The sequence below is a fragment of the Rhincodon typus genome, chromosome 5 (assembly GCF_021869965.1).
Source record: "Rhincodon typus isolate 14 chromosome 5, sRhiTyp1.1, whole genome shotgun sequence".
NCBI classification, from domain to species: Eukaryota; Metazoa; Chordata; class Chondrichthyes; order Orectolobiformes; family Rhincodontidae; genus Rhincodon; species Rhincodon typus.
The window spans coordinates 110,365,057-110,376,735 of NC_063336.1; the positions used below are offsets into that span (position 1 = coordinate 110,365,057).

Consider the following 11,679-nt stretch of genomic DNA (forward strand, 5'->3'; position numbering starts at 1 on the left):
CAGCAGACCAAGCAGCATCAGAGGAGCAGGAAAGCTGGCGTTTCGGGTCTGGAGCCTTCTTCAGAAATGGGGGTTCGCCCATTTCTGAAGAAGGGTCCAGACCTGAAAAGTCAGCTTTCCTGCTCCTCTGATGCTGCTTGGTCTGCTGTGTTCATCCAGCTCTACACCTTGTTATCTCAGATTCTCCAGCATCTGTAGTTTCTATTATCCTATATTCCCACTCCCTGTTTCCTGCCCAATAGCCAATTCTCTATCAATGCCAATATATTATAACTAACTCTATGGTCTCTCATTTCATGATATAACCTTTTTTGAGGAACCTTGTCGTATGCCTTCTGGAAGTCCAAATTAAACACATCTACTGGTTCCCTTCTATTCACTCTGTTTGAGAGTCCCTTGAAAAACTCTAATAAACTAGTCAGACACAAATTCCCTTTCATGAAGCCACGCTGACTCTGCTTGATTAGATTATGATTTTCCAAATGTGCTGCAATTACTTCCTTAAAGATAGATTCCAATATTTTTGTCAAAGTTGATGTTTGACTAGGCAGCGGAGACTTACCCAAGTTGTGCCTCTCTCCCATTTTGAATAGCAGTGTCACATTGGCAGTTTTCAACGCAGCTGGTAATTCTCCAGAATCCAATGATTTTTGAAAAGTTCCAACCAATGCATCTACTATCTCTGTAGTTACCTCTTTTAGGATCCCAGGCTGCAAACCATCAGGGCCAGAGGACTATTAGCCCCATTTGTTTATCTAATGCTACTTCTGTAGTGATGGTGATTGGACATAATTCCTCCCCTGTTTTCTTTAGCAAGTCATTTGGGAAGCCGTACAGAGATCAGTCAGGGATACGGTCATAGAATCTCTACGGTATGGAAGCAGGCCATTTGGCACATCAAGTTCATACCAACCCACCAAACAGCATCCCACCCTATTTCTGTAACCCCACATATCCCATGGCTAACCCACCTAGCCTACACATCCCTAGACAAAATGGACAATTTAGCACAGTCAATCCACCTAACCTGCACATCTTTTGGATTGTGGGAGGAAACCGGAGCTCCCAGAGGAAACCCACACAGAGACAGGGAGAATGTGAAAACTCCCCACACACAGTCACTCAAGGGTGGAATCGAACCCGAAGAGTGCTGTAGGAGGAAAACTAGGGAATTCAGTTGTAGGGCTTGGAGTCTGCATGCTGGGATTCAGAGAGCGCCGCAATTATGAAAGAGGACAATTCAACATATAAGTTGAGGGGATGGAGGTGAAGCAATAAAGCATTAAAGGAATAGGAGCAATGAGGGAGGGAGGGTCACCTACAGACAGCAACATTCTGACTTAAAAAGGGGACCCACTAGATTACTATATCTGGTAGTTGACTTGATATGCCTGGGATTGGGGTAAACTGGGAGATGAAGATCTAGATAGACGGGCTTTATGGGAATGTTGAAAAGTATGTGGTTGACAGGGAGGGCTATCAAGAATGGAATGTATACATTTAGGGATTCACCAAGGATTAGAGGCTGACACTGAGACCGTCTGTGTAAGGAACGATTTCTGTCTCCCTCCATTGTGCAGTAAGTAACAAGTGCACAGTGAATCTGAATATAGTTACAATCACACCTGGGAGGGGGCTGTGAGTGATGCATAGTCTTCTGAAAGGAAATAGCGGACTCCTATACAGTCCAACACTTGGAGTACTATGTGATACGTAGCCATTAACCGACTATGCGGTCTACAAATCCTGGCCTTCGCCACATCGTGCAGCATCAGACAGCAATCCCAGTAAAGATTATGATGCACAAGCAATGTTTTGTGGTCTGGATACATTTGCCCTGGTTGCAACTTCCAAGTACCCAGATACTGCACACCATACAGGAACTGCTTGCTTCACACCTTGGACCAGAAAAAAAAATCATACGGTGCTAAAGGTGGCTAGGTTCTGCACCTGCATTCTTGTAGTTAAACTGGACAGGCACTTGGTCAGACAATTACTGCTAAAAAGTCAACAGTTATTAACAAATGTGAGAACAATGATGTGTCCACTGTCTTCTTCTTTCTTTCCCTCCCTCTACGTGTCTCAGTGCAGTCCTAGAGTCAACAGCAGGGGTAAAAATAGCCTGTCCTACAGAGGAGCCCATTGACTTTGGAGTTGTGTTTGGGTGACTTGAGGGCATTTGTGTCTAGAGGGCCCTGGAATGCTGAGTGTGTCCTGCCCAGAAGCAGATGCATCCTCCTCAGCTTGAACTTCCAGCAGGCTGATGGTGGCAGGCAATGTGAAGGCCACCCCTGGAGTGTCTTAAGTGGGTGGTGGGGGGTTCTGATGTGATGGAGTGCAATCACTGTGTGAACATCCAGCAGTGCTGGTCCTGGTCACCAACATGTCCAGGCACTTCCATGAAAGTGTCAGTATGGTATCAACAGCATTGGTGTAATCCTGCAACCTTTGGATCAGTTGGTCCAATGTCCCAGACAAACTTCTGTAATGGATGTACCCATCGATGTGAGAGTATCTGAGCTGAGGCAACTTTGTTGGCGATTCCTCTGAGTTATCAGTGCTCTCTTCCTCAGAGGTTAAGAAGGATGTGTCTTGAGGGGTTGTCCTTTTTGGCCAACAAACCCATGCTGATTCACCTGGTACCTGTAGGAGACAAAGGACAGACTGTGTCGTGAAGAAGGGATAGAGGATTGAGCATGCTAAGGGCATGTTCACATGGAGGTAATGGGAGATTGACACAGCAATGGACAGCACTCTGACTTGGAGCTTGCTGGGCCATGGAGGTTTTGTTATCTCCACAGGAGCAGACCTGATCTTCACCTGACAGGATCAGGATCCTTTCTTCACTGGGATAAGCAGCCAAAGGTTAGGTACTTCACCAACTATCTTGGCTGTCCCCACTCCACCCTGGGCCATTTTCTCCTGGAATGGGACAAAAGGAGGGATTAAGTGAGATGAAAGTGGCTGGCACAGCAGTAAGTGCGAGTGCAGGTATTCTGAGTGAGTCTGTAGGCAATGCAAAGGACGTGCACGGTGAATAGTGGGGGCTGTTGAGGTGGGTGGGAATGAGTGAGGGAAGACATTGCATGCAACAGTGAGACTGATAGACCGTGAGACGTGGTGGGCAGTGGGTGCAGTAGCAGAGATAGCAGGTGGCATGGTGGCTCAGTGGTTAGCACTGCTGCCTCACAGCACCAGGGACCTGGGTTCGATTCCACCCTCGGGTGACTGTCTGTGTGGAGTTTGCATGTTCTCCCCGTGTCTGCGTGGGTTTCCTCCGGGTGCTCCGGTTTCCTCCCACAGTCCAAAGATGTGCAGACTAGGTGGATTGGCCATGCTAAATTGCCTGTAGAGTTCAGGGATGTGTAGATTAGGTGGGTTATAGGGGATGGGTCTGGGTGGGTGCTCTGACAGTTGGTATGGACTTGTTGGACCGAAGGGCCTGTTTCCCCACTGTAGGGATTCTATAAAAAAAAAGACAGAGTATGTGTGAGGTGGTAGATCAGAGAAGGCCATTGACTGTCTTTCTGCATTGCTGGGCATTTCTCCAGACCAGGGTGACTTTACTAATGCAGGTGGCACCTTCAGGCATGGTTTGGTGTTGACGTAAGAGGATACCCCTTGTGTCCACTACCCAGGATCCTCCAGTCCCTGCCTGCTAAGTGTGGCACCAATTTCCCCCTATCTACCATGTCCCTGGCAAATTAGTTGAATGATGCAGGGTGGCTCGGGACTGCCAGCACTTGTTCAGGCACACACAGGTCTTTTAAAGATGCTGCCATCGCCAGGAATCCCAGAGCATCCTGGTTGTACTGAGTAGGTCTGCCTACAGTGAGCTGGAGGGTATAATGAGAAGGGGCACCGTTGGTGAGTGGTGCATAGCAAATGAGAAGTGTTTGGGACAATAGTACAAGAAAATCCTCGCGGTCTCGTTTGTAAACTCACCAAAATGATTCATAGCAGATTTCCTGTAAGGTTCAACTCACTATCACCAATTTCTCAGTACTGGTTAAAACTGTCCCCTGTCAGATACAAGTCATTCCTAGAATCTTAAATTAATTTGGAACACAATTTCATGTAAGATCCGTTTTACATGATGTAATCTGATTATGTCTAAATACTTGGTTTTAAAAACAGCACATAATTTATAAACAGCTGTAGTAAAGTCTGTGAGTCCAGTTCTGGGATTAGTCCCAGTTTTAACCACTTGACTATTAATCCTCACTTTGTACTATGATTGCCAAGACAATTACTGATCTCAGATAATATGCTATTAATTTTTCTCTGGCCTTCTGTCGCGCAATGCCACTAGCTCAGTGAAAAATACCAAATTATGAAGTACAACATGAATACAGAGTATTTTTCACATTGCACCAATGCATATTTCTGAAATCACAGACCTGTGGTCTAAGGCATTTTGATATTCACTGGTGGTGAGTAAAGCTTCAGTTATTGTATCCAGGGGAATCGATGCATTATTTAACTGGCTTAATCACATGTATAACGAAGGAACTATATGTTAAAAACTCCCATGTTGTACCAAGGGAGTATTGCATCATTAGATGTACTGTCTTTTAAATGAGTTTTCAAAGGGGAGTCTTCACCCTCCCACCTGGTTTTGTGGCATTGAAAGAGAAGAGAGGGAGGACTGAACAAGGGAGCCTAACCTAAAGTTAGAGACAGGCCATTCAAGGATAGTATCAGGATGCACTTGTTTATGCAAAAGGTAGCGGAAACCTAGTGCTACCTTCTCAAAAAGCTGCTGAGGATAGGTCTATTTAAAATTTGAATTCGGTGATAGTTTACAGTTAGGTCAGGGGAATAAGAAAATTGGAGCAAAGGCAGACAATAGGAATTGAGCTGTAGAGGAGCCATGAACTTTCAGAACTTACTGCCTCATGGGACACCTACCTCACTTTACTTTTTAGCACAGACACAAAGCCAGACAGCCTGTTATGTTTGCCAACAGCGAGCGGCCAAGAGGATGAACATGTTGCTGTACCAGCACTGTATTATGCCAATGTTCAAATCCGCACCATGTGCACTGCATGTGCTCCAAACAAATGGACTCTTCTGAAACACAAATGGGTGTTGTCTTCATTCAACAGGCACTGTCATCAGTCAGGGAGAACTGGCACAGTTGGTAAACGATGTTGTTTGAGTTCTGACCAGAGGCTAGGATATAGTCAGTTATCTGCTTGGGACGATGAGAGTCGGGAGTCTATTTACAGGTTCATGGTCAGTCCCAGTGAAAACCAGTCCAGGGATTAGCAGGAGGTCAGTTGGAGATCTGTACAGAGGTCAGTCAGGGCTTGAGTCATTCTTCAGTCAGGGGTGTATTTCCAAGATGGTAAGGGGCATGGTTCCACTTCTTTGGACATAAGTCTTCTCCCCTCCCTTGGTGTACCTTTTTTCCCTGTCTCTTGTATCCTTCCCCCAGCTAGATCTCTCCTTTTAACTGCTTCCTTGAGCTGTTCTCAAACTGCATGTTGTGATCCCAGAGAGAATGAATGCAATTGTTCCTGGATGAGCAGGCTGTTAAAGTGTTAATTGCACCATTATATGCTTCACCCATCCTGTAGGCTTTTAAAAAAAAATTGTAGTTATTAACTCGTCTGAGTTCAAATTTCCCAAACTCACAAGCCTGGGGGCAGTAACCTGGGTCATGTTCATGACCCATGCTGGTCTGTACCTGTGTAATGTGGACATGGAGTGTAAACTCAGAGATGTGGGACTGGTCATACTTTCCAACATTATTATATTATCGACCATAGGCTCCATCTGTCTAGATTAGGTTGCTTAGTTGTTTCTTCCTCTTTTGTTTTTCCTTTCTGTCTTTCTTTTATGCGCTTTTTAATCTGATCATTACATTTCCCCATAAATCCAACTTTTGGGTGTAATGTATAGGCCAAAAGGATTGTGTAAGGATTGCTGTTGTCATTTAATTATTCATGCTGAAATAGTGACGCTCATCCATTGCCCATGAATCATCCTTTTTAAACAATATGAGTAACAATATCTTGACTTCTAAATATGACAGTTGTTCCATTTTTGGAGGTTGGACTTTAATGCACTGAGAAGCTAACAGAAAATGAAGACAGAACAAACATAAGTCAAAACCTAATTTAATGGAAAAAAAACAGAATGACCGTAGTATAAACATTTGATTATATTACCCTATTTACTGACTCTTCATTTGGGAGCTGTAAATAAGGCTAGTCCAACAATGGCTGCCTCCACCTGAGCTTATGTTCATCTTCCTCATGCAATTCTCCACAGAAAGAAGGTGGCAAAGCTAGGATACAATACATTTAAGAAATTAAGGACTGAAGAACATTTTGACACAATTTTTGGAACTTGTAAAGTTGATTCTGAAGGAGTTCAGGATTTAAAAGATTGCTGCATGTGCACATTGTGTTGAGGTAAACACTGAGTGAGCAGGGCATGTCATTTTAAATAAAATGACGCTGAATGGGGACAATGAGATAAGTCAGCCCTGTCAAAGTGGACTGTTGAGATTATGGACAAAGATTTCACGTTTGGCTAAAGGTTGATAAAATAGGAGATGAGAATAAAGTAAATGTTTTTCACCTGCGTGATGAAGCTAGATGCTTTTGACATAGTGTTTGATCAATATTGTCCATGAGGCCACTATTCATTGGAATATGCTGCAATTAATAAAATTATGAACATTATTATAGCACAGCAGAAAATGAGATTGTACTGCAAGTTTTATCCCATCAAGGGAAGCCAAGAGGGACTGTTGCAGGCTCTTTTCTCAAGTTAAAGAAACTCATCACCATGGGTATGGCATGAACTTAGAAACTAGTGCTAGTGACATATTTGCAGGAAGACTAAAGAACAATAAAATCCAGGCCAATGAGAAAATGCCATGAGTTGACATGGAAGGAGAACTGTGATGATGATCACGGAATTGGCAAAAAGGAATAGTTACAGAGTGCAAGGGAGTTCAGTTCATGAGTCAGCATGGGAGATCCAGTGGATTTCAGTGTAATCCAGGCAAATTGTTAGTTTCAGAGTCAGACATTTAGGGGCTATATTTGTCATGATGACCATCAACTATTTCAATGTCTACTTTCCTTCAAAATGCTGTACCTGTGAGAAAGCCAGTCATAACCAGACAGCTTAAAAAAATAAGAGGGGAAATAGTAAGCATCTAGGTTGTGGTGAAGCTCCTGGTCATAACCATGCACCAAGTCGAGGTTGTGATAAATAGACAGTGAGCTCCGAAGCCTGGAAATCCCGAACGAACGTGTGATCCATCTGAAAACAGAAGTGGATGCTATCGAACAGGAAGATCGAAATTTCCACTCTATTGGAGAGCAAGATAAACAACATTTAACTCCCAAGAGAAAGGTGCTGGATTGTGAGATTGGTTAATGCTGCTTGCTGATTAGGCTCCTGATCCTGAGAGAATTCAACCCTGTCAAAGCGGACAGATATATTATGGGCAAAGGTCTCCTTTTTGACTGAGAGTGAATAAAGTAGGAAATGAGAATAAAGTAAATGTTTTCATCAGCATGAAGAGGCAGATGCTCCTGATATAGTGCTTGATCAATATTGTCCGTGAGGACACAATTTGAGGAAATGTTGCATTTAGCCTTTTGACCTTTTATGGCTGTGAATTCATTTCAATCTCGTAACTTGAGGCACAATAGTTTATCAAGGCTGTCTTGTTTAATGACAATATAGCATGGGTTAATTCAAAGCATCTTTTTTCTTTCCAACACATAATACACCTGTATACGACATGTATAAGTGCCGAACATGTTTCAATTAATTCATGGGATGTGGATGCTCCCATCTCAAACTGCCCTTGAGAAGGTGGCGGTGATCTGCCTTCTTGAACCACTGCAGTCCACATACAGTAGGTAGACCCATAATGCCATGAGAGAGGGAGTTCGAGGATATTGGCCCAGTGAGTCTGAAAGAACAGCGATCTGCTTCCAGTCATGAATGGTGCTGGAAAATTAAACAATTCACTGGAGGAGGTGGCTCCTCAACCATCCACAAACTCATGAATGGGGGAGTCCATCAGTGGCAAAAGGTAATGTTGAAGAATTTGCAAAAATCTTCAGTCAGAAGTGCTGAATAAATGTTCCAGCTTTCTTTCCAATCAATTTTAAAACTGCATGGCAGCTCAACCAAAATGCTACCCCCCCATCCCCCATGTGCCACCCTTACAAAACTTACACTTGTAAATATTGAGTCGTTGTACTGTTTCTGAACTTCGCAAAGCAGTATTACAGAGTATTTATTTATTCTGGCAAAAAGTAAGATTATTCTTAATCAAATTTCATTTTGGAAAGCAGCCTTGAGTGGACATGCTGGACACAATTTTTAGTGTGCTACCTCCTTTTCAGAAATAACGTACAAACATCCTTCAATTTTCTACAGCTGCAAATCACTTTCGTGGATTCTGGTTTTATACAAGAACTTTGTGAAGTAATTTTAAAATTTGTGTTTTAAAGTTGCAGCTTGTTTTTTAGTGTTTTTGTAGCGATGACCTAAAATGCTTGCCTCATTGATGAAGACTTCAGTTTCCGGTCCAAAAGTTTTTTAAATGATGAAATTTTACTCACCTCCACCATTTACTCTGGCAGCCCATTTCAGACGCTCACCAACTTCTGTGTGAAGAAATTGCCCTTCTGGACCCTTTTTGTATCTCTCCCCTCTCGCTTTAAATGTAGACCCTCGAGTTTTAGATTCCCCTACTATGGGAAAAGCTGTTGGCTGTCGACCTTATCTATGCCTCTCATGATTTTATAGGCCTCTTCAGGGTCACTATTTTTCCCAAAGGCACTGTCAGAACAGTGCACTGGCAGGAATGTTGGCGGGTTTGGATTTTGTGTTCCTCAGCTATGTCAGACACTCATCAACCAGTGCTCATTTCAAACAGTTAAATGATTATTCAGATGTTAGGAGGTTCATCCAGAAGATTACAAACAAAGTCTCCTACTATCCTGAGCCTTTTCAGATCAGATCATTTTCAGAGTTTAGTAACGTGTTGCAGAATTAAGAAACAAAAATCCTGTGTTGTTTTGAAAAAAATGAAGACAGATGGTGAGGAGAATTTTGTCATGGGCTGAGAACTATAGTTGGAGCAAAGGCACGCATCCTATCCTCATCCCCAGCTAATAAGTCGGTCAGAGAATGATCAGGGGAAAGGGGACTGGTCCCAGCAATGATGGTCTTCATTAACAGTCTGAAAGTGGAACCTCTTTCCTTTAACAAACTGAAATGACCCTGAATTATTCATTTACGTATGATGGGGGCAGGCTGTCGATTTCAATATCCATTCAGCCTTTGTACTGTGCAGATGAGCTTGGAATAAGGTAGAAAGGTGGTGGCCTAACTACTCACCTTAATTTTACACATTCCCACATTGAAAACGCACCCAGTGGGGCATGTTTGATTCAACCGATAATGATATTAAGTAAAAATAATGATATGAAGTAAGATCCCCGATAACCACATTAAAAAAAATGCTGATGTAAGCAATGACCCTAGCTGAAATGGGATGACCCTAGCTGAAACGGGATGACCCTAGCTGAAACAGGATGACTCCAGCTGAAATGGGATGACCCTAGCTGAAACGGGATGACTCCAGGTGAAACGGGATGAACCTAGCTGAAATGGGATGATCCTAGCTGAAACAGGATGACCCTAGCTGAAATGGGATGACCCGAGCTGAAACGGAATGACCCTAGCTGAAACAGGATGACTCTAGCTGAAACGGGATGGCTCTAGCTGAAACAGGATGACCCGAACTGAAACGGGATGACTCTAGCTGAAACGGGATGACCCTAGCTGAAATGGGATGATCCGAGCTGAAACAGGATGACCCTAGCTGAAATGGGATGACCCTAGCTGAAATAGGATGACCCCAGCTGAAACGAGATGACCCTAGCTGAAATGGGATTACTGTAGCTGAAACAGGATGACCCTAGCTGAAACAGGATGACCCTAACTGAAACAGGATGACTCTAGCTGAAACGGGATGACCCTAGCTGAAATGGAATGATCCTAGCTGAAACAGGATGACCCTAGCTGAAACGGGATGACCCGAGCTGAAACAGGATGACTCTAGCTGAATTGGGATGACCCCAGCTGAAACAGGATGACCCTAGCTGAAACGGGATGACACGAGCTGAAATAGGATGACTCTAGCTGAAACGGGATGACCCTAGCTGAAATGGGATGACCCTAGCTGAAACGGGATGACTTCAGCTGAAACGGGATGACTCTAGCTGAAACAGGATGACCCTAGCTGAAATGGGATGACTCTAGAGGAAATAGGATGACCCGAGCTGAAACAGGATGACTCTAGCTGAAATGGGATGACCCTAGCTGAAATGGGATGACTGTGGCTGAAACGGGATGACCTGAGCTGAAACAGGATGACCCTAGCTGAAATGGGATTACTGTAGCTGAAACGGGATGACTCTAGCTGAAACAGGATGACCCTAGCTGAAATCGGATGACTCTAGCTGAAACAGGATGACTCCAGCTGTAACAGGATGACTCTAGCTGAAAAGGGATGACCCTCGGTGAAACAGGATGACTCTCGCTGAAACGGGATGACCCTAGCTGAAACAGGATGACCCTAGCTGAAATGGGATGACTCTAACTGAAACGGAATGACCCTAGCTGAAACGGAATGACCCGAGCTGAAATGGGATGACCCGAGCTGAAACAGGATGACCCTCGCTGAAACGGATGACTCTAGCTGAAATGGGATTACTCTAACTGAAACAGGTTGACCCGAGCGGAAATGGGATGACCATAGCTGAAATGGGATGACTCTAGGTGAAACGGGATGACCCTAGCTGAAATGGGATGACACTAGCTGAAACGGGACGACTCGAGATGAAACGGGATGACCCTAGCTGAAACGGGATGACTCTAGCTGAAACAGGATGACCCTAACTGAAACAGGATGACTCGAGCTGAAAGGGGATGACCCTAGCTGAAACGGGATGACCCTCGCTGAAACGGGATGACTCTAGCTGAAATGGGATTACTCTAGCTGAAACAGGATGACCCTAGCGGAAATGGGATGACTCTAGATGAAATAGGATGACCCTAGCTGAAATGGGATGACCCTAGCTGAAATTGGATGACTGTGGCTGAAACGGGATGACCCGAGCTAAAACAGGATGACCCTAGCGGAAATGGGATGACTCTAGATGAAATAGGATGACCCGAGCTGAAACAGGATGACTCCAGCTGAAATGGATGACTCTAGCTGAAATGGGATGACCTTGGCTGAAACAGGATGACTCCAGCTGAAACAGGACGACTCTCGCAGTCACAGGATGACCCTAGCTGAAATGGGATGACTCTAGCTGAAACGGGATGACCCTCGCTGAAACGGGATGACTCTAGCTGAAATGGGATGACCCTAGCTGAAACGGGAAGACTCCAGCTGAAATGGATGACTCTAGCTGAAATGGGATGACTCGAGATGAAATGGGATGACTCTGGCTGAAATGGGATGACCCTCACTGAAACAGGATGACCCTAGCTGAAAAAGCATGACTCTGGCTGAAACGGAATGACCCTAGCTGAAACGGGATGACTCTAGCTGAAATGGGATAACCCGAGCTGAAACGGGATGACCCGAGCTGAAACGGGATGACTCTAGCTGAAACAGGA

The 11,679-nt window shown here is 44.3% G+C and overlaps 2 protein-coding genes across 5 annotated transcripts in view; both read left to right on the forward strand.

Annotated features, from left to right (window-relative positions):
• Positions 1 to 11,679, forward strand: part of LOC109918871 (flap endonuclease GEN homolog 1) — a 96,776-nt gene that overhangs the window by 47,449 nt on the left and 37,648 nt on the right. The window lies entirely within an intron of this gene.
• Positions 1 to 11,679, forward strand: part of LOC109918831 (ankyrin repeat domain-containing protein 66) — a 28,202-nt gene that overhangs the window by 12,106 nt on the left and 4,417 nt on the right. The window lies entirely within an intron of this gene.